Consider the following 21,593-nt stretch of genomic DNA (forward strand, 5'->3'; position numbering starts at 1 on the left):
GCCCAGTCCAGAATATGCACGCTAGATCGCTCAAGATCAACAGGTGCTGGCTTACCTTCTCCGAAACATGATGAGAGAAGTGCTCACGCAGCTGGTCGGGCTGTGTAGTTCCGTTGCCATGTGGGGAAAGGTGACGGAGATGTTTTCGTCGCAATCAAAGGCTCGGGTCGTGCATCTGCATACCCAGCTTAATCAAACCAAGAGGGAGGATTTCTCCTCAGGTGTTTCCTACTTCGATCGCATCAAGACCCTGTCTGACGAGATGGCTACGGCTGGCAAGCCTCAGGACGATGATGATGTTACCTCTTATGTTCTCGCTGGTCTAGATGATGAATACAACGGCTTTGTGGCTGCAATTACAACCCTGATCAAGGCTCAAAAATCTGTGAGCCTCGGTGACCTTTACTCGCTGTTTCTTGCGTATGAATCTCGCCTTGATATCTAGAACCCTGGCAGCGGCAATGGTGCTGAATCCTCTGCGAACGCTGCATCTCGTGGAAATTACGGAGATCGCAATAAGGGTGGACGTAGTGGTGGGCGAGGCAATTTTGGTGGTGGTGGAGGCCGTGGATACAATGGCAATAACCACTATAATGGCAACAACAATAACAGTGGCGGTGGCAACCATGGTGGCGGTGGCAACTATGGTGGCTATCATGGAGGTGGCTATCAACCGCGCCAAGGAAGTGGCCAGGGAGGAGGTCGCGCCAGGCAGGGGGCCCAAGTCACATGTAAGATATGTGACAGGGAGGGTCATCCTGTGTTCCGCTGCTGGAAAAGGTTCAACAAGAATTATCAGGGACCTGAACGCTCGGCTAATGCAGTCACACATGGTGTTGATCCACAGTGGTACACTGATACGGGTGCTACTGAGCATATTACAGGGGAATTGGACAAGCTGGCCATGAGGGAACGTTACAATGGCAATGATCAGATTCATGGTGCCAATGGTAAAGGTATGGACATACATCACATTGATCATTCGTTATATCGTACCCCCAATCATAATTTTCATCTTAACAATATCTTACATGTCCCTGATGCTACTAAAAGTCTCCTTTCTGTTCATCACCTTGCACAAGATAATCATGCCTTTCTAGAATATTGGCCTAACTTTTTCTCTATTAAGGATCATGACACGAGGAAAATTCTTCTTCAAGGTAGATGTGTGGGTGGTCTCTATCCTATGTCGTCTCCCTCATCTTGGTCGTCAAGGAAGCAAGCTCTTGGCGTTCAGTCCTCTTCACATTGGCATAGACGTCTAGGACATCCATCTTCAGCTGTTGTTCAGAAAATTCTTCGAGATAATGAAATTCCCTTTAGTGAGTCAAATAAAGAGTCGGTTTTGTGATGTCTGTCAAAAAGTCAAGAGTCATCAGTGACCTTATTCTAAATCTTTTAGTGAATCTTCTGCTCCTTTAGAACTTGTGTTTTCTGAAGTATGGGGCCCTGCCTCAGTTTGAATTGGAAGAAATAAATATTATGTCAGTTTTATTGATGATTATAGCAAGTTCACCTGGATATATATGCTTAAAAATAATCTGATGTGTTTCAGAAGTTCCCTGACTTTCAGCATCATGTCGAACGCCTCTTTGATAAGAAGATTCTGGCGGTTCAAACCGATTGGGGTGGTGAGTATCATAAGCTCAACACCTTTTTTCAGCGAGTAGGGATTTCACATCATGTTTCTTATCCTCATGCGCATCAGCAAAATGGCTCTGCTGAACATAAACACAGACATATTGTTGAGGTTGGTCTCTCCCTTTTAGCTCATGCCTCTATGCCTCTCAAGTTTTGGGACGAGGCGTATCTTACGGCGGTTTTCTTAACCAATCGCCTTCCTAGCAGGGTTATTTCTAACCAAACCCCTCTTGAGCGTCTCTTTAAACAAAAGGGAGATTACTCGTTTTTGCGAGTTTTTGGGTGCGCTTGTTGGCCCAATCTTCGCCCCTATAATTCTCGCAAATTGCAATTTCGCTCTACTCAATGTGTGTTCCTAGGTTACAGTGGTCAACACAAAGGATATCGATGTATTGATGTTTCTACCGGTCGGATTTACATCTCTCGTGATGTTGTTTTCGATGAGGCCGTTTTCCCGTTTGCCAAACTTCATCCCAATGCCGTGCTCAACTTCGTGCTGAAATTTCCCTTCTTCCTTCCAATCTTGGTCTTGTGTTTCGGGGTACTGATGTACGAACTGATGATGATGCTAATCCTCCTAATTACCTGGCTGTTGAGTCTCTTATGCAGGAAACAGATGATTTAATGCACTCCGACAGTTCTGGCGGAAATTCCGGGAACAGCCCTGGCGAATCTTTCTCGGGATCTACAGCGAAATCCTCCTCGGATCGGCCGTTCCAGGAAGGGACGGGCAGTGGTGCTGTGTCCCGCTACGTGGCGCCGCCGGGTTCGTCCTCCCTCCCGACCACTCCTGCCTCCGGGGCCACGATTGTGACCACGGCCCAATCGGCGTCAGCTACGGCAGATTCGCCTGCAACATCTCTGGCTGCGCCTGGATCTTCTGCGGATGAATCAGCCTCTTGCAGCGCGTCGTCCACTGCGACGGGATCCCGTGTGGCTGCACCATCTGGCAGTTCTGGATCAGCTGTGCCATCTGTGCCTGTGCCCGATCCCGTGGCTGCCCGACCGTGTACACGTCTACAGCAAGGCATTGTGCAACCTAAACTCATCACTGATGGTCGTGTGCGGTATGATAATCTTTGGTTTGCTAATTTTGCATCTACTGGTGAGCCAACTACTGTTCAAGAGTGAATGGATCGTAGCGAACAAGAGGGGGGGTGAATGGCGCTACGACAAGTTTTAGTCTTTTCAATTTTTAGTGCAACGGAAGGTAAAGGTGATAACTTTAGCGATGGCGGTGTTCCTACAACGATCCTAGACAAGTACAACAAGTAAAGGAATCACACAAGATAGTAAGAGTAAGGAGCGGGACAACCGGAGGGCGCGGAGACGAGGCGAGGTTTGTTTCCCGCAGTTCCTCCCACAAAAGGGAGTACGTCTGTGTTGAGGAGGTGCTAGCCTCACACAAGAGGCTACGGCCACACCATGAAGGAAGGCCTCACCTTCTTCCTCGAGAGAGCTCCACGAAGGTGCTCCCCCTTCTCCACTAAGGCACCGGTCGAGGCGGTGATTCCTTCACAAGGTTGGGGCGAGCTCCACACCACAAGGAGGCTCCCAACAACCCATGGGGCTAGTACAACACCAAGCTAGCCTCCATGGATGCACTTCTTCCAAGATTCCACCATAGGAACTCTACCACCAAGATCCACTAAGGACTACCACGAATTGGTGAAATTTCTCTCGGTAGAACGATAGATCGGGGTCTCCTCCACCACTCCTCAAAGTATGAGCAAGATTGATTGGGTGGGAGGGAGATCCACTCAGTTTGAGCTCAGCAACAATGGAGGAGAGAGAGAGAGAGAGAAGAGCTAAAAACGAGCTGGGGAAGAAGGGGCCTTTTTATAGGTCCCTCCAAATCCAACCGTTATGTGCTGTTTTTGCCTAAGCGGTACTACCGCTTCCGGGAAGCGGTACTACCGCTCTGAGTTCGAATCCCCACAGAACTTGTCCACGTGGACACATAGCGGTACTACCGCTCGCGGTACCGCTTGAGGTACCGCAATAGGGTCCGGACTTTCTCGGATCCAAGCGGTACCAGAGCGGTACCAGAGCGGTACTGCCGTAACGTGTTACGGTACTTGAACGGTACCGTGGGCGGTACTACCGCTTTCAAGCGGTACTACCGCTCAAGGTACCGTAAAGGTACCGTAACTTGTTCTGTGGGTCAATCTCGTGTGCAATCCTCAGAGCGGTATCTCCGAGCGGTACCAGTAGGGGTAGCGGTACTACCGCTCCTGGTACCGGTAGTACCGCTATGGCTAAAACAACTTTTTCCTCTCCTACCATGTTACCTCGCGACACACTGATGCATGTAGTTGACACGTCCGTTGGGAACCCCAAGAGGAAGGTGTGATGCGCACAGCAGCAAGTTTTCCTCAGTAAGAAACCAAGATTTAATCGAACCAGTAGGAGTCAAGAAGCACGTTGAAGGTTGATGGCGGAGGAGTGTAGTGCGGCGCAACACCAGAGATTCCGGCGCCAACGTGGAACCTGCACAACACAATCACAGAACTTTGCCCCAACGTAACAGTGAGGTTGTCAATCTCACCGGCTTGCTGTAAACACTGGATTAGATGTATAGTGTGGATGATGATGTTTGTTTGCAAAGAACAGTAAAGAACAATTGCAGTAGATTGGATTTCAGATGTAAAGAATAGGACCGGGGTCCACATATCACTAGTGGTGTTTCTCCCATAAGATAGCATATGTTGGGTGAACAAATTACAGTTGGGCAATTGACAAATAAAGAAGGCATAACAATGCACATACATATATCATGATGAGTACTATGAGATTTAATCAGGGCATTACGACAAAGTACATAGACCGCTATCCGAGCATGCATCTATGCCTAAAAAGTCCACTTTCGAGGTTATCATCCGAACCCCTCCGGTATTAAGTTGTAAACAACGAGACAATTGCATTAAGTATGGTGCATAATGTAATCAACACAAATATCCTTAGACAAAGCATCGATGTTTTATCCCTAGTGGCAACGACACATCCACAACCTTAGAACTTTACTGTCACTCGTCCCAGATTTAATGGAGGCATGAACCCACTATCGAGCATAAATACTCCCTCTTGGAGTCACAAGTATCAACTTGGCCAGAGCCTCTACTAGCAACGGAGAGCATGCAAGAACATAAATAACATATATGATAGATTGATAATCAACTTGACATAGTATTCAATATTCATCGGATCCCAACAAACACAACATGAAGGATTACAAATAGATGATCTTGATCATGATAGGCAGCTCACAAGATCTAACATGATAGCACAATGAGGAGAAGACGACCATCTAGCTACTGCTATGGACCCATAGTCCGGGGGTGAACTACTCACACATCGATCCGGAGGCGATCATGGCGATGAAGAGACCTCCGGGAGATGATTCCCCTCTCCGGCAGGGTGCCGGAGGCGATCTCCTGAATCCCCCGAGATGGGATTGGCGGCGGCGGCGTCTCTGGAAGGTTTTCCGTATCGTGGCTCTCGGTACTGGGGGTTTCACGATGAAGACCTTAAGTAGGCGGAAGGGCAGGTCAAGGGGCGTCACTAGGGGCCCACACAACAGGGCCGCGCGGCCAGGGCCTGGGCCGCGCCGCCCTGGCGTGTCGTCGCCTCGTGGCCCCACTTCGTTTACTCCTCGGACTTCTGGAAGCTTCGTGCAAAAATAGGACCCTGGGCGTTGATTTCGTCCAATTCCGAGAATATTTCCTTACTAGGATTTCTGAAATCAAAAACAGCAGAAAACAGCAACTGGCTCTTCGGCATCTCGTCAATAGGTTAGTGCCAGAAAATGCATAATAATGACATATAATGTGTATAAAACACGTGGGTATCATCGTAAAAGTAGCATGGAACATAAGAAATTATGGATACGTTTAGGACGTATCAAGCATCCCCAAGCTTAGTTCCTACTCGCCCTCGAGTAGGTAAACGATAACAAAGATAATTTTTGAAGTGACATGCTATCATAATCTTGATCATACTATTGTAAAGCATATGAGATGAATGCAGCGATTCGAAGCAATGATGAAGATAATGAGTAAACAAATGAATCATATAGCAAAGACTTTTCATGAATAATACTTTCAAGATAAGCATCAATAAGACTTGCATAAGAGTTACTCATAAAGCAATAAATTCAAAGTAAAGGTATTGAAGCAACACAAAGGAAGATAAAAGTTTCAGCGGTTGCTTTCAACTTCAACATGTATATCTCATGGATAATTGTCAACACAAAGTAATATAACAAGTGCAATAAGTAAACATGTAAGAATCAATGCACACAGTTGATACAAGTGTTTGCTTCTAAGATAGATGGAATAGGCAAACTGACTCAACAATAAAGTAAGGGGTACCTCTATGCCGCCTGTACAAAGGTCTAAGGAGAAAGCTCGCATTGGATTTCTCGCTTTTGATTATTCTCAACTTAGACATCCATACCGGGACAACATAGACAACAGATAATGGACTCCTCTTTAATGCATAAGCATTCAACAACAATTAATATTCTCATAAGAGATTGAGGATTAGTTGTCCACACTGAAACCTCCACCATGAATCATGGCTTTAGTTAGCGGCCCAATGTTCTTCTCTAACAGTATGCATACTCAAACCATTTGATCATGAAAATCGCTGTTACTTCAGACAAGCCGAACATGCTTAGCAACTCACATGATATTCAACAAAGGTAAAAGTTGATGGCGTCCCCAGAAAACATGGTTACCGCTCAACAAGCAACTTATTAAGAAATAAGACACATAAGTACATATTCTTCACCACGATAGTTTTTAAGCTATTTGTCCCATGAGCTATATATTGCAAAGACAAAGAATAGAAATTTTAAAGGTAGCACTCAAGTAATTTACTTTGGAATGGCGGAGAAATACCATGTAGTAGGTAGGTATGGTGGACACAAATGGCATGGTTATTGGCTCAAGGATTTGGATGCACGAGAAGAATTCCTCTCAATACAAGGCTAGGCTAGCAAGGTTGTTTGAAGCAAACTCAAGTATAAAAAGTGCAGCAAAGCTCACATATGAACATATTGTAACTATTATAAGACTTTATATTGTCTCCTTGTTGTTCAAACATCTCAACCAGAAAATATCTAGACTCTAGAGATCAATCATGCAAACCAAATTTTAACAAGCTCTATGTAGTTATTCATTAATGAGTACAAGGTACATGATGCAAGAGCTTAAACAAGATCTATATGAGCACAACAATTGCCAAGTATCACATTATTCAAGACATTAAACCATTTACCACATGCGGCATTTTCCGTTTCCAACCATATAACAATGAATGAAGTAGTTCAAATTTCGCAATGAACATTAAAGATAAATCTAAGAACACATGTGTTCATACGAAACAGCGGAGCGTGTCTCTCTCCCAAACAAAGAATGCTAGGATCTGATTTATTCAAACAAAAACAAAAACAAACAGACGCTCCAAATAAAGCACATAAGATGTGACGGAATAAAAATATAGTTTCACTAGAGGAACCTGATAAGTTGTCGATGAAGAAGGGATTCCTTGGGCATCCCCAAGCTTAGACGCTTGAGTCTTCTTAAAATATGCAGGGATGAACCACAGGGGCATCCCCAAGCTTTGACTTTTCACTCTTCTTGATCATATTGTATCATCCTCCTCTCTTGACCCTTGAAAACTTCCTCCACACCAAACTCGAAACAAACTCATTAGAGGGTCAGTGCATAATTCATGTATTCAGAGGTGACATAATCATTCTTAACACTTCTGGACATTGCACAAAGCTACTGAAAGTTAATGGAACAAAGAAATCCATCAAACATAGCAAAACATGCAATGCGAAATAAAAGGCAGAATCTGTCAAAACAGAACAGTCCGTAAAGACGAATTTTAAAGAGGCATCATACTTGCTCAGATGAAAATGCCCAAATTTAATGAAAGTTGCGTACATATCTGAGGATCACGCACGTAAATTGGAAGATTTTTTTAATTTTTCTACAGGGACTACTGCTCAAATTCGTGACAGCAAGAAATCTGTTCCTGCGCAGTAATCCAAATCTAGTATTGGCTTTACTATCAAAGACTTTACTTGGCACAACAATGCAATAAAATAAAGATAAGGAGAGGTTGCTACAGTAGTAACAACTTCCAAGACTCAAATATAAAATAGAGTGCAGAAGTAAAATAATAGGTTGTCTCCCATAAGCGCTTTTCTTTAAAACGCCTTTCAGCTAGGCGCAGAAAGTGTGTATCAAGTATTATCAAGAGATGAAGCATCAACATTACCTCGGGCTTTACGCCTACCTTTCTTATTCTTTTTCTTACTCTTTGATTTAGGGAATACATGTCTACCTCCCGGTGTAGAGGTGAATTTTAGGGTGCCTTCTCCCACATCTATGACTGCTCCCAATAGTTTCAGCGGGGATCTTCCGAGTGTGATTTGTCCTGTTCCTACACATTCAATAACAAGATAATCGGTGGATATTGTTCTTCCAAGAATGGTTGTATGCACACCCTCGGCTATTCCCTTAGGAGTTATAACGAGTTATCAATAAGAGTTATTCCTTCTCCCCTTCAACGAGTCCCCAAAGTGTCAAAGATTCATAAATACTCTTAGGCATAAGGCAAAATTCAGACATAATATCACAATTGGCATGAAAAGTTTCACCACCTATAACAACTTTAATAGTAGGGTCCCATGTTGAAGGTTCAGAGTTCACCAAAACTTGATCAAGACGGTTACGAACATAACTATAATTGTTTTCCAAGCAAGATGCACTTGTCTCAAGAGTGTTTAATCTATTATAAATGCTAATAAGAGCTGAAGCAAAGTTATTAGCTGAACTATGTGATGCAACCAATTTTTTTATGGCATTAAAAGCTTGATCCCCATCGCAATGAAGGAAATCTCCTCCCACTACAGCATCCAAGGCATATCTATAGTGAATCATAAGCCCAAAATAAAAGTTACTAAGGAGCAAACTTCGAGTCATTTGAGGTTCAGCTTTACGATAAGAATCAAAAATTCTAGACCAAGCATCTTTAAAACTCTCCTCATCCCCTTGTTTAAAAGTGAAGACTAATTCCTCAGGTGAAGAAGTAATAGGTGCAGAGCTAGACATGGTAACAAAAGTAAAGTGCAAGTAACTAATTTTTTTGTGTTTTTAATATGGAGAACAAGACAGTAAATAAAGTAAATCTAGCAACTAATTTTTTTGTGTTTTTGATATAAGAGCAAACAAAGCAGTAAATAAAATAAAGCAAGACAAAAACAAAGTAAAGAGATTGGATGTGGAAGACTCCCCTTGCAGCGTGTCTTGATCTCCCCGGCAACGGCGCCAGAAATTTGCTTGATGCGTGTAGTTGACACGTCCGTTGGGAACCCCAAGAGGAAGGTGTGATGCGCACGGCAGCAAGTTTCCCTCGATAAGAAACCAAGGTTTAATCGAACCAGTAGGAGTCAAGAAGCACATTGAAGGTTGATGGCGGAGGAGTGTAGTGCGGCGCAACACCAGGGATTCCGGCGCCAACGTGGAACCTGCACAACACAATCACATAACTTTGCCCCAACGTAACAGTGAGGTTGTCAATCTCACCGGCTTGCTGTAAACAGAGGATTAGATGTATAGTGTGGATGATGATGTTTGTTTGCAAAGAACATGTAGGGACCCTGCATACCACTGCATGTTGTAGTATGCCAGTCGTTGATATAACATTCACGAAGTACCATTCCGCAAATATTACATCCCTCAGAGTAGTACAACAAAACATAGCAGGTCCATAACTCATTCATTTATTATTACAAATATCACACACATGTTGTCTCGGAGCTCCTCTTGGGTCCTAAGAGGAATACTCCTGGGTTCGAGGCGAACCCAACTTAGCTTACAATATAAGAGTCTCATTAAGTTTACATTTATTTCTTCGAGCAGCTAAATACTAAGAGTTCGGACTGCTCGGCTGCTACTACTACTCGAGATGTTCAGGCTTGATCTCCTCCGGAAGCCTCCCCGGTTCCATAGACGATGAGGTAGTCTACGCCCTCGATACCTCCAGAGAGGTCTGGTTCTTCATAGCCGATGATCTCGGCTCCTTCATTGTTGTCGTAGTCCTCCTCCAGACGATTCAGACAATCTAAGCATGGGATTTAAGAGTGGTATGAGTACGAGCGTACTCAACAAGTTCATTATAAATAAGAGGTGTTTTAATGCTCTAGCTACGATATTAGACCAGAAAGTCTAATACCAATGCAAGTTTTGATAAACATTTCTTCAAGAGATTGCTTTTATTCCAAAGAGCTATGTCCGTCAGCCTTCACCGGTTTACTAGAACTTCATGGAGCTCCTTTCCGGCTGCGTTCGTAGTTCCATATCCCGGAACAGGGAGTGACTGGTCACAGTTCTTTACACTCTGCAGAGGTGTGTTGCTTTACCCATAAGAGATCTTAACCTTGGTGCCAACCGGGCAGCTTTCCCGTCCACACTTCCTATGGTGTGAGGCCCGGTATAAGGTCTAGCCAATCATGTTCCTCCGCTACCTCGCACACCCACCCTTTGTTGCAAACCCCGACCCTGGGTCCTCGCCGGTCCTCTTATACCAATTAAGGATGGACCCCGACCACGACGACAGTCTGGGACTCGTTAACCAAACTCCTTCGTCGGTAGCTGCAACCCATCATAGACCACTTACCGTGGGGAATTAGAATGGGATCCCCACCCCACCGCTTGCCCAACCTGGGTCAAGTGTCTACGGTAAGCGCATCCGTTGATGTACGAGAGGTGGAAACACTTTTGACTACTCCGTCCCACTCCGGATCTTATGGTTAACACGGTTATTACGGCACAAGAATCACTTGTGACATTTGTTGTTTAATCCTAGATGGATATGAACCCTTGCAATGGAACCTCCACCATATCAACACAATCCATGGTTCCATTGCCCACCACATAGTCATATTCATAGTTATGAAAGTAGTGGTTTTGATTTTTATGCGATAGTGATAACCATAATACTTTGCAAGTAATTTGATAGAAATACTCAAATGACATGAGCAAGTGATGAACTTGCCTGAACACTGCAAAGTTTTGCAGTTGGAAGGTGTGGACTGACCCTTGTCCTCTGTCTCTGAAAAATAGCATCATTGTCCGATAAGGGCAATGGTTAAAAAAGCAATTATGCATGATTCCAGTTTTAGGGTTTGTTCCCCCTTCCGATGTCGTTGTTATTTTATGAGAGGTTAATACTAAGATAGATTTGGAGATACTCTGTTTAGGGTAAATACAACCTTGAAATGTTGTCAAGGTGTTTTTGAAATCCAAATGCATTAATGGACTTATCTTTATTATTGAAAATTATATGTGTGATTTAAATGATTATTTAATTCATCAAATGAAGACTTATTCTTAGTTGTCTTCAAAAATTCCCTTTTGTATTTTATTATGATAGAGAATTTTATACTGATCTATTTTCATATTTTTAATTATTTTTTTAGAGCTATTAATCATTTTTTATACAATTTCAAAGTTTCTGTATTTAATGGAATTTATGAAAAGACATATTTGCCCCTGGGCCCACCTGTCAGGGTGGCCCAGCGGGTTAACCCTAACCCGAGCCACGCGTGGCTCGGTCGGTCGCACCGACCCCTTCTTCCCCACTCGCGCACGAACCCTAGCCCTCACGGGCTCTGGCGACCCCCGTGTCGCCGCCCCCTTCACCGAATTGTTCCGGCCATCTCCGGCCGTCGCCGCCGGCGAGATATGGCGCATCTGAACCGCCGTTCAATGGCGCTTCGGATCCACCGCGGTGATTTGTGAAGCGCCGCCTGCTCGTCTTGCCCCCCTTCGTCTCTGGTCGCCTGGCGTGGAGTGTCGTGGCGATCTCGTCGCCACCGACGCTTCAGATGCCGTGACGCCGCCGTGCCTGACCGTGGTGGTGCTGGTGCCGTGGCGCCGCCATGGCCTGGCCTGGCCTGGCGCTGCTGCGTCCTCGGCGTGTGCCGCCGTGGCCGCCATGGCCGTGCCATGCGCTTTGCTTCACCGGTTAGTATCCCTCGCCTCCTACTCTCCCTCTCTGCTCTGCTCACTTATCTCCTCATCCTCTTCGCCTTGCTCAGCCACTGGCCTGCATCTCCATGTTGAGATGCTTGCCGTGACGATGTGCTGCTGCTGTGCCTTGCTAGCCTTTTCATGTGCTACTGTGCTGGTGTTGTTATGCTTCTGTGCTGCTGCTGTAACTGCTAGCTGTGGTGCTTGCTCTATTGCTATGCATATGCTGCTATCATGGCCATTGCTTATGAATTCAGGCTTGTGCTTGTGCTACTACTTCCCTGTACCTCTGTTCTTGATGCTACTTCATCTGAATCATCAAGTGTATTCAATTACTAGTTCTGGCTTGATTGAGGTGTGTGGTCCTTGCTAGTTTGCAAGAAACAGTGCTATCTGTGTAGTGCTCTTGGCCTTTCTTCACTGTAAAGCTTAGTTCAGCTTGTGTGATGGCTAAATAACTCCATATCTAGTTGGTGTGCTACTGGTTACAATTATATTTTATGTATTTGATTATCTGTGATGCAATGGTTGGTTAATTTATGGCTTTGAATGATCCTGTGATCATCAGGGCTTCCTATGGCTTATAAATTTGTATGGATTCATTTCAAATGCTTCGTCTGTTGCTTGTGGATCCGGCTCCCCACCAAGTATCGGTGGTTGCTTGTGGCTTGTGAAAGTAAATCTGGCGGTTGATTGAGGAATTTGCTACCTCTGGATACATCTGTGTGGGTGTTGTTTTATTTACCCATGCTTGTCAGTGAAGCTTAGCTTCCTATCTCTGACAACAGACATGATCTGCCTGATGTAGTAGTGATCTGGTGCATCTTATGGCCTATTTGGATGGAAACCAACATGTGTTGGCACCTCCTGTGATGCATGAACTCCTTGGAGTGATGATATGCTTCTCTTGTGGCTTTTCTGTGTGACTAGGTAGTTGTTGTGACCCTAGCAATGCTTTGTGTGCTAGGAAAGGTTGCTCCTACCTCTTCGTGTGCTATCTGTGCAATATTACTGGTAGTCATTCATGGGCTTCCGAGTATAATTGATGTTGAAATGAAAATAGACATAGAAATATCTATATTCGATGGTCTTAAAAGGGCTAGTGTAGTTTGGTTACACTTGGTTAAGTCTACGGGATGGTTTTCTTTCCTGTTTCCATTTGGAAGGTGCTACCATCTGATTACGGTTGGCATAACCATGGTTATAGGCTTGATTGATCCCTGGTCCTTGCCATTTCTACCAGGTTACACTTGGTCTCTGACCAAATGATGATCAAAACAGGGTTACCCCACCCTTTATGTGCTTGTGATCATGCCTGTGCAGTTTATGAACAAAACCATCTGGTTTGTTCATGATGACGTGTATACCTCACTCCAGCTCCTAGATAAAGTTGTTGTGGTAGAGGATTTGCTTCGGTTGGTTGGTTTGCTTCGGTGATGAGCTGGTGCTTGCCACTGCTCCTCCTTGTGAGCTTGATGCTTGGTTAATTTACTGTGTTTGGGAAATAGGTGAAACGACTCTGGTCTGTTCACCTGTTCTTGGTGTTCTTGAGCTCGTTCTTGGTGCACGATGACTTACCCAGCTGCTTGGTCGATGAGCGAGCTAGGGTTTCTTGGGGAAAAGTTTTTATATGGTTGGCCCTTGTTTCTGCGGTCGACAGCTCCACCTTTCCCTTTGGTGACTCACCTTGTGTGTGTGTGATGCATGCACACGGCCACGTGAGCGGGCTGTGTGTGTGTGTAGCCTAGTGCTTGTGCACTTGGACTTGGAATGGATCAACTCGGCAGCTTTGGTCATATCCTCACCAATTCTATTTGATTTCTAACCTGCCAAGTGGCTATGCCACTTGGCACAACTTTATTTGTTGTGATTATGTGCGAGGGTCAAAATGATGACCAAATGGTCATGAAGATTATCAAGCTCAAGATTGTCTTGTAGTTTAGGATTTTTCATTATTTGCAATTTTCCTCTTTCTTTTTCTATTTCATCAATTTATGTAATGTGTTGTAACTTCATATTTCATTTCTGGATATTGTAATTGACATTGTATCATGTGTGATTATTAATAAAGCTCAATTTTCCTTAATGAGCTTTCTATAATTGTTGTTCTATTTTATATTCTTGATTACTTATAATTGTTTATTGAATTAACTCAAGTGTGAATTATGAGATAACAATTTGATGTTTGAATTTGAAATTCAAATTCATCTTTAAGTTTGAATTCAATCATGCAACTTAAGTTTGTGAAACAACATCCCTTCTGTCTTCTCCAAAACCCTAGTTTAGTTGAATAAGAGCAAGTTTGTCGCAGTCTCGAAACCCTAACCCTGTAAGGTGTCGAGAGAGAAACTTGTCCCCCTTCGATGCAGTTTTTGTTTAAAAGCGCGAAATTTTCCCAGAATTTGCAATGCAATGCACAACCCTTTCTAAAATCTACCCCTCGATCATCTCTAAACCTGGGACATTACAGCCTTTCCCTCTTAAAGAAAACTTCGTCCCGAAGTTGTGGTTGTAATACCTGAACAGCTCAGGGTATGTTTTCCTCAGGTCTTCTTCCTTTTCCCAGGTGGCTTCCCTCTCGGGGTGATGCTTCCATTGTATCTTGCAGTACTTTATAGCTTTATTTCTGAGTTGTTTCCAGCTCTCCTCGAGAATCTTGGCTGGCTTCTCAATGTAAGTCAATTCTGGTTGTAACTCGAGCTCAGCATGTGATACTGGCTCATCTGGGGTCTTTAAGCATTTCCTGAGTTGTGACACATGGAATACATTGTGAACTTGAGATAACCTTCCCGGTAGTTCTAATTCGAAGGCTAACCCTCGGTTTTGACTCAGAATCTTGAAAGGTCCGATGTACCTAGGGCTTAGCTTTCCTTTTACTCCAAACCTCTGAAGTCCTTTCATCGGGCTCACCTTGAGATATACCATGTCTCCAACTTGTGTCTCCCATGTTCTTCTCTTCTGATCTGCGTAACTCTTTTGTCGGCTTTGGGCTATCTTCAATCTATCTCTTATAATGTCAATGATTTGTTGCTTTTCTTTGACATAATCAGGATTGAACTCCTTGCTTTCTCTAGCTTCATACCAACATATGGGTGATCTACACTTCCTTCCATACAGGGCTTCGAACGGTGCCATCTTGATGCTGCTTTGATAGCTATTATTGTATGAACTGCTAGTGGCAAGTGCTCCTCCCATGATCCTCCGAAGTCTAGGGCACAAGCCCTAAGCATATCCTCTAAGATCTGGTTAGTTCTCTCTGTTTGTCCACCTGTCTGAGGATGATAGGCGGTGCTATAGTCCAACTTGGATCCTAAAGCTTCATGTAATTGCTTCCAGAATGCGACGTGAACACGGATCCTCGATCCGACACGATCTTCTTGGGCACTCCATGTTTACTCACGATCTCTTTGATGTAAAGATCGATGAGTTTCTCTCCTTTATCTTGCTGGTTTACCGCTAAGAAGTGTGCACTTTTCGTCAACCGGTCCACGATTACCCATATCATGTCCTTCTTTTTATTAGTCATGGGTAGTCCGGTGATGAAATCCATTCCTATCTCCTCCCATTTCCATTCTGGAATGGGTAAAGGTTGTAACTTTCCTGCCGGACTCTGGTGTTCAGCCTTCACCCGTTGGCAGGTATGACATTCCGCCACATATTGTGCTATCTCTCTCTTCATGTTGTTCCACCAGAATAACTCCTTTAGATCCATGTACATCTTCGTACTTCCCGGGTGAATAGAGTACGGTGTTTGATGGGCTTCCCGGAGTATTACTTCCTTGATTTCAGCAATATCCGGAACGCAAATTCTCTTCTGAAACCACAGTGATCCTGATTCTCCTCGGTGAAATTCTGATGGTCTTCCTTCATCTATCCTTCTCATCTCCTCCATGATGAATGGATCGTCCAATTGACCCATCATTATCTCGTTCTTCAGGTTGACATTTAGCTCATCGGCTACTTGTAAAGCCGATAATCCTTCATGAGCTTCTTTCTCCCAAAGTTGTATCTGGGCTTGGCTTATTTCCTTCCTCAACTCCGGTGATAACTCTTGTTCCACTCCTCCGAGTGCTCTTCCTACTCAAAGCATCTCGCTACAACATTAGCCTTTCCTGGAGTATAATTGATGGTCAAATCATAATCCTTGATTAGTTCTAGCCATCTTTTACGCACTCATATTGAGTTCCTTCTGAGTGAAGAAATATTTGAGACTTTTATGATCCGTATAGAGCTCACACTTGGCTCCATAGAGAAAATGCCTCCATGTTTTAAGTGCAAATACCACTGCTGCTAGCTCTAGATCATGTGTTGGATAATTCACCTCATGAGGTCTGAGTTGCCTTGATCCATAAGATATTACTTTCCGATCTTGCATGAGTACGCAACCCAATCCATGCTTGGATGCGTCGCAGTACACGGTGTAATCTTTGCCTACCTCCGGAACTGCTAATACTGGTGCTGTGGTGAGTTTCTCTTTTAGAGTTTGAAAACTCTTCTCACACTCCTCTGACCACACGAATGGTGTATTCTTCCTTAACAGCTCGGTCATTGGTCCTGCTATTTTGGAGAATCCTTCAATGAACCTCCGGTAATATCCTGCCATTCCTAGGAATCCTCGGATCTCCTTGACAGTCTTGGGTGCTTCCCATTCTAGAACTGCTGCTACCTTGCTCGGGTTAACAGCTATTCCATCTTTACTAATGACATGACCAAGGAATTCTACTTGATCTAGCCAAAATTCACACTTGCTGAATTTGGCATAGAGTTGATGTTCTCTTAGTGTTTGCAACACTATCTTCAGATGTTCAGCATGTTCAGCTTTATCTTTGGAATAAATCAAGATAACATCGATGAATACGATGACGAACTTGTCTAGACATGGCATGAAAATCTTATTCATGAGATTCATGAAAATTGCTGGGGCATTGGTTAATCCAAATGGCACTACAAGGTATTCATGATGTCCATACCTTGAGACAAAGGCAGTTTTCGGAACGTCTTCCTTCTTGATCTTGATCTGGTGATAACCGGATCTTAGATCAATTTTTGAAAAGACTCCCGCTCCTCTAACTTGATCAAATAGATCTTGTATTCTTGGTAGTGGATACTTGTTCTTGATTGTGACGTTGTTCAGATTCCTGTAGTCTCCACACATCCTTCTTCCTCCATCTCTTTTATCTACGAAGATCACAGGTGATCCCCATGGTGAAACACTTTCTTGTATGAATCCTTTCTGTTCCAAGTCATCCAATTGCTCCTTAAGTTCTTTCAACTCCTTAGGCCCCATCTTATATGGTGCTTTAGCAATCAGAGCTGTTCCGGGAATTAGGTCGATAGTGAATTCTATCTCCCTATCTGGTGGCATTCCAGGTAATTCCTTAGGAAACACATCCTGGAATTCATTTACTACAGGTATATCCTCTAATTTCACCTCCTTCGTGCTGTTTAGCTGTAGCTCCACTTCAATCTGTGTATGTTTGTCGCCTTGGTAAATCATTCTACTTCCATCGGGACTTTTCAACGATACCGTCTTGTTCACACAGTCGATCAATGCTCCATTAGTTTCCAACCAGTTCATACCAAGAATGACATCAATGTCCTTCATCGGTAAAATGAACATGTCTGCGTCAAAAGCGCACTTATTGATCATAATGACTTGTTTTTGTTTGGTATGAGTTACTACTATCGTTCCCCCACGTGAAAGTATGGTTATGGGTGTATCTAACTTAGTGCAACTAATCCCATGTTTGATGATGAATTGTTGAGAAATGAATGATGTAGTTGCACCGGTATCAAAAAGTACTTTGCCGGGATGAGTGAGTATACGGAGCGTACCTATCACCGCCTGATCGGAGTTGACCACCTCCTCCAGACTGGTGCAGTTCAGCTTGCCGAAGGGCTTCTTATTCTTCCAGTTCCCTCCGGTGTTTCCTCCTCGGCTTCCACCTCCTCCTGACTGACCTCCTCCGTTTTTCTTGTTGGGGCAATCTTTCATCATGTGCCCCTCCTGGCGACAACCAAAACATATGATCCTTGGCTTCTTACAATCTTTCGCAACATGTCCTTTGAATCCACAGTTATGACATATAATCTGGTTTGCAGACTGATATCCTTGGTTCCTCCTCTGGTTGTTGTTGTTGTTATTGTTGTTGTACCTTGGCTTGAAACTCAAGCTGGTATTGGGCTTGTTGCTAACAAACCTCTTAGGCTCAAACTTGGCCTTCTTCCTCTTCTCTTCTTGCAGTTGTTTGAAGTCATCTTCAAGAGTGATGGCTGCATCCACCAACTCTTGGAACTCGAGTTGCTCTCATCATTCGGAGTTGTACCTTGAGCTGGGGACTTAACCCCTTCGGAAATCTCTTCTTCTTCTTGTCCTCGGTGTTGACCTCCTCAACGGCGTACGGGACAGCTTTGAGAACTCCCCGACATAGGTCAGGATGGCCTTGTCCTTCAGCTCGAGATTTTCAAATTCTCGACGCTTTAGTTCCACTATGCTTTCAGGGACATTGGATTCCCTGAACTTCCTCTTAAACTCCTCCCAGGTAAATACCTTCTCAGCCGGATAAACGGCTACGATGTTGTCCCACCATGATGCGGCAGGTCCACACAACAAGTGTGTAGCATAACGGACCTTCTCCAGGTCGTTGCAACCAACAGTGTTGAGCTTTCGCTCAGTGTCCATAAGCCAGTCTTCCGCGTCCATTGGCTCGGGCGCGTATGCGAAAGATATAGGCTTGGTATTCTGGAAGTCTGCTAGGGTGACTCCCGGGTTCTCGGGTCTCTCTACCCGGTTCTGTTGCAGCAGCTCTTGAAAGAATTTCTTTTGCTGCTCCAACGTCACACGTTGTCGTTCCTCCACCAGCTGCATGTACTGGACGAAATTCTGCTGCGTCATGGGTGGTGGTGGTGGTGGAAACTGATTCCTGGCTGCTTCGTCAGCCTCTTCCTTTTGTTTCGCCTCGCGCTCCATGCGCTGCGCTTCACTCTCCTCACCCGTCAATCCCGACATTTTCCCCTAGTTCTGCAACACAAGATGATACTCATAATTACTCCATGCGCAAGTTTTCTGAGCTCGACATTGTGCACAGAACTAGTCACGCAATGGAAATCAAGAAGCAAATCCAAATCATACAAAACATATACCATGTATATACATACTTAAGTGGTCTTATTACAATACTCAAGTTGATGTGAGTATGCAAACTCACTTATTAAAGTATATGTACAAATTTCTACAAAATATTACACACTACAATACACGTGGTACTTGTGTATTGTAGTCCTGCTTCCTTTGGTAGTCTCTAGTCGATCTTCACTCCCGATACATTCCAGGCTTCCATCCGGTCGAACGTGTCGTTCTCCTGACAAAACCTGGAACATAAGGTCTCCCCGTTGGCTGGTAGTTGGAATCAGATGATGATCCTAGGGAGAAATCAGTGTTCACGAACTGATCATTCAGTGCATCGTAGTCCACCCATCGGGTGTACTCTCCTGTACCTACACCATAGGTATTTCCTACATTCGTATCCGACTCAACCTGTGTCGGATACCCTCCAACTTCTTCCTCATTCCACGGATAACTCTGGTGCTGGGTCGTGGCATCTTCATTCATCTCCCCGTCATAATACGCTGAGGTACTATGAGTTCCAGTATCAGACCCCCAACGCCAACCCGTGGAGTTCTCTATAGGAGTCACGGAACGCTGATTGTTTCCGGATTCCTCTCCACCCTCATATCCTCTGTAGGAACTACTAAGATAGTTCCCGAGTGTAATGGGTGTAGTTTCTCGTTCAGGGTGGTCAATACTAATATAGTCACCAGCTGAGTAGACTGGTGTGTGCACCTCATTCTCCATAGGTTCCTTCCCATTTGTCTCCTCCTTGGGTTCAGTAAACTCCTCTAGCATTGTATCAATTGCTCCCGTCAAATGACGGTTCAACTGAAAGAACAATGATAGTAAGTTGCGGCTATTGTCCATGTATTTTGCGGCTTCTGCTGGTTTGCGTTTTGCATATTTGAAATGGTTAAGCATGGGATCATCTTCCTCTTCCAGATGAGGAATGTGGGTGAATTCGGAACCCATAAGCTCTTTCGTCTTATGCTCCCGAATATCGGTTATGGCTCTCATAACGGCTATATGGTAGGCTGTGTTCATAGTTACGGCTTCCCCGCTAGCATTACTACGCTCATTCCCAAAGATTCGGGAAGTCGTAGCCCTACCCTACACTTGGCCAATACAGTACCATCATAGTACATGTATTTCTTTACTTGAATCTGGGGTTCACACCCAAATTCAAGTAACATGGCTCGTAGAATATCTGCGAGTCCTCCTTCATATTCACTCAGTGTGGAATCCATCACTTTCACGTTTCGTCCGGGACGTGAACTTGCCATGTTGGCTGTAGAAATAGAAAGATTATGAGATTAGTAATAATGCATCATAATAGAGATAATAAAGAATTATCGCACTAAAAGATATGATTGTTTTATTCTCAATTGAATATACACCATATTTTTAGATAATTCTTTACTAGTCCTATTTGACTCCTAACGTTCGATCCCATTTACTAGGTTCCAACCTAAGGTCAAAGCTTTTGCTCTGATACCAATCGTGGTGACCCCGCATACCACCTGCATGTTGTAGTATGCCGATCGTTGATATAACATTCACGAAGTACCATTCCGCAAATATTACATCCCTCAGAGTAGTACAACAGAACATAGCAGGTCCATAACTCATTCATTTATTATTACAAATATCACACACATGTTGTCTCGGAGCTCCTCTTGGGTCCTAAGAGGAATACTCCTGGGTTCGAGGCGAACCCAACTTAGCTTACAATATAAGAGTCTCATTAAGTTTACATTTATTTCTTCGAGCAGCTAAATACTAAGAGTTCGGACTGCTTGGCTTCTACTACTACTCGAGATGTTCAGGCTTGATCTCCTCCGGAAGCCTCCCCGGTTCCGTAGACGATGAGGTAGTCTACGCCCTCGATACCTCCAGAGAGTTCTGGTTCTTCATAGCCGATGATCTCGGCTCCTTCATTGTTGTCGTAGTCCTCCTCCAGACGATTCAGAGAATCTAAGCATGGGATTTAAGAGTGGTATGAGTACGAGCGTACTCAACAAGTTCATTATAGATAAGAGGTGTTTTAATGCTCTAGCTACGATATTAGACCAGAAAGTCTAATACCAATGCAAGTTTTGATAAACATTTCTTCAAGAGATTGCTTTTATTCCAAAGAGCTATGTCCGTCAGCCTTCACCGGTTTACTAGAACTTCATGGAGCTCCTTTCCGGCTGCGTTCGTAGTTCCATATCCCGGAATAGGGAGTGACAGGTCACGGTTCTTTACACTCTGCAGAGGTGTGTTGCTTTACCCATAAGAGATCTTAACCTTGGTGCCAACCGGGCAGCTTTCCCGTCCACACTTCCTATGGTGTGAGGCCCGGTATAAGGTCTAGCCAATCATGTTCCTCCGCTACCTCGCACACCCACCCTTTGTTGCAAACCCCGACCCTGGGTCCTCGCCGGTCCTCTTATACCAATTAAGGATGGACCCCGACCACGACGACAGTCTGGGACTCGTTAACCAAACTCCTTCGTCGGTAGCTGCAACCCATCATAGACCACTTACCGTGGGGAATTAGAATGGGATCCCCACCCCACCGCTTGCCCAACCTGGGTCAAGTGTCTACGGTAAGCACATCCATTGATGTACGAGAGGTGGAAACACTTTTGACTACTCCGTCCCACTCCGGATCTTATGGTTAACACGGTTATTACGGCACAAGAATCACTGGCGACATTTGTTGTTTAATCCTAGATGGATATGAACCCTTGCAATGGAACCTCCACCATATCAACACAATCCATGGTTCCATTGCCCACCACATAGTC

The 21,593-nt window shown here is 44.3% G+C and overlaps 1 non-coding gene across 1 annotated transcript; it reads left to right on the forward strand.

Moving 5' to 3' along the window:
• Positions 1 to 280: 280 nt before the first annotated feature.
• LOC124693881 lies at positions 281 to 420 on the forward strand. The gene has a single exon (XR_007000327.1). It is a non-coding gene; the product is annotated as a small nucleolar RNA Z247 (small nucleolar RNA).
• The last annotated feature ends 21,173 nt before the right edge of the window (positions 421 to 21,593 follow it).

The sequence above is a fragment of the Lolium rigidum genome, chromosome 2 (assembly GCF_022539505.1).
Source record: "Lolium rigidum isolate FL_2022 chromosome 2, APGP_CSIRO_Lrig_0.1, whole genome shotgun sequence".
NCBI classification, from domain to species: Eukaryota; Viridiplantae; Streptophyta; class Magnoliopsida; order Poales; family Poaceae; genus Lolium; species Lolium rigidum.